We start from the raw sequence: 2,693 nt of genomic DNA, 5'->3' as shown, positions 1-2,693 counted from the left end.
CAAGAGGCGAGGAGCACCTGCATCATCTAGAAAAGGAAGAATGAGGGGTCAGGTTGGGGAGGATCTCGTCGAGCCCAGCCACTAGACGGCATCATTACAATTGAGAGTAAAAAAATGCCTTCTGTTCTATGGCTACATCTATTAATGAGAGTTGTTCAATCACTATAGACACATTTAACATGTAGATACTGATATAATATATATCTTGATGCTTGTCAGATGAAACAGAAGCTGGGAGCCATGGAAGGAACTCTGCCAACATATTTACAGGAATGTTGCACAAGAACTGCCACACTAAATCCGACTACTCTTCGTATGATTTTTTGGGTAAGCAACGGGAAGACTTAGAAAATCTGATGATCAGCCACCAATAGATACGAAATGCGACCAGTCACCAACACCAAATATCTGAAGTAATCACATCATCTAAATATGATTTTAGAATGCAGACATCGCAAAAGATAGATGACCATGCAAAGCGCATAATCTGAAGAAAAAATCTGCCACATTTTCTTAACTCCCAATGACCACATATTTCAAACTAACCTTTCTTATCAAGTAACTTATATTTACTATCTGCATGGTTCTTTGCTACATCACGTTCATCAGAGCAGGATATATACGTCACTTCACTAAGTTTCCTTTAAAAAAATTAAAAACAGGATACTTCAGATGCAATAATGCACACTGTATTAAATTCATGTGCAAAAAAAATATGGCAAATAGCTAGCAAAGAATAGAAAAAAAATCATTAACCCCAAAAAACTGACAAGTGGCGCTCTAGACATGACAATAGCGAAGTATCCACTTTCTTTAACAGAGATTTCTGAAACTTGTGAAATATACTTAGCCAGATCTGTTACTATCTCATCTGAACTCTCAAAAATCCTTATTTCAGTATTCAGTTTTGGTTCATAAGGCAGATATTTCCCTATCCATTTGTTTGCTCTGGCCTAGAACTCTATCAGTCTTGCTACACCAAATAATCCTGCACAAAAAGCACCAGTATATTACCAATAAGAAGGCCCCGCAGAAGTGACCCAGCTCATGAACAAAACATTAGAATGTAAGAAAACTTCAACATAGTGATAACAGTGTACATCCTAAGATAAGACACATAAGTAAACATGCTATTAATTTATTTTGAACTTTGACCAGTAAGATATGCTAAGGTATAGGAATTGAACAAGTAAAAATTATTTTATGCCGTACACCATTTTGCTATTTTTCTGGCATATCATAAATGAAAAATCATAGTAAAAATCATGAACTATAAACTGCAAATACTCGATTGTAAAATATATTTTGGAGCAGATGGAACATTATATAATAATATTAGGAGAAGGACATGTAAACCAACATCGAAAAGTCAACACCTCAAGACAAATCTATGAATATGCCGATCATTTATGCACGATGAGTTCAAATTTGTAGTAGTAATTGCGTTGAAGGATACTGATTGATTTACGAGTGAATAACCGAGTCAAATTTTAATTCTGGAAAGAAATGAGGGAGATGAGAGAGAAACATGCAACTATTATGGAAAGGTGGATGATTCTCAAGTACATATGGACATCTCAGTCATCTATGCTCCATAAGTTTAATTTGCAATAATAACTGTGATGACGGAGACCATTGGAGTGGCGAGCAAACAAATCGAGTCAAATATTATTTCTCAGAAGAAATGAGGGAGGTGACAGAACGCACTAAAAGAGGGTTGAGTAAAAAGTCAGGATAAAGGAAATTATGTTAATTCGAGGTAGAGTGACCTCATGAGATATGATGCTAAGGGGCTCACAGAGTCGATGACCAAGGGATGAAGAGAGTATCGAAAAGGAGAATTCACCACATTTTTCCAGATGGACTAAACACAACTGCCTTCGACAATATACTTCTAGCAATGGAAATAAATAAATGGTTGTGCCAAGCAAAAAAAATAATCTTTACATATATATAAATGATAGATAGCCATAAAAAACTAGATCAAATTAAAAAAAATTACTTATATATGAATATCATTTTTCCCAGAAAAAACAGTTCGTTGAATTAGCCGAGTCGTTCCGGTTCCTCTCAGCCCATAAATTAGTGTATTCATGCAATGTAAACTTTCAAATAAGTCCATACAATTTCTATCCTCAAAATACTATTAATCTTGGTACCACACAAATCACATAGTGAAAAGTGTGCAAGTGTCTCTCAGCCAGCCTACAAACGAATGTACCCTTATAAACCATCACAAATAACCTTAACAGAAATTAAAACAATTAATTTGCAAAATAGCAGAAGTCATGATCCGGAAAGGACAGAACTAAATTCATTGTAGTGTTCTTCCATGTGAACCTAACAGTGTGAAACAGTGAACCAAAAATCATAGTGGTTACTTCTTACATGCTCATGCAAAGACTGGAAACTAGTCCATCTACGGTGGCATTACATAACACAAGGTATTTACCAGACCTGGCTTAGATTGCTTAGACCTGGCTTAGACCGGTGCCGCCGGCTTTGCGGGGAGGCAGGGCGGGGCAGGGCAGGGGCGCCAGGAGGTCGGGGATGGGGCGCAGCCAAGCCCGCGCAGAGCAGGGGCGCACGCAGGGGAGCGCGTCCGCGCGGCTGGATCCAGGAGGGCGTGAAGGAGGGGCGGGGCGGCTGGGCTCCGGTCGGCGAGAAACGGCGAGCTCGAGGGTGGTGGGGCG

This window comes from Triticum aestivum, chromosome 1A, assembly GCF_018294505.1.
Source record: "Triticum aestivum cultivar Chinese Spring chromosome 1A, IWGSC CS RefSeq v2.1, whole genome shotgun sequence".
Lineage (NCBI taxonomy): Eukaryota > Viridiplantae > Streptophyta > Magnoliopsida > Poales > Poaceae > Triticum > Triticum aestivum.
Note: the sequence above shows the minus strand (reverse complement) of the source record.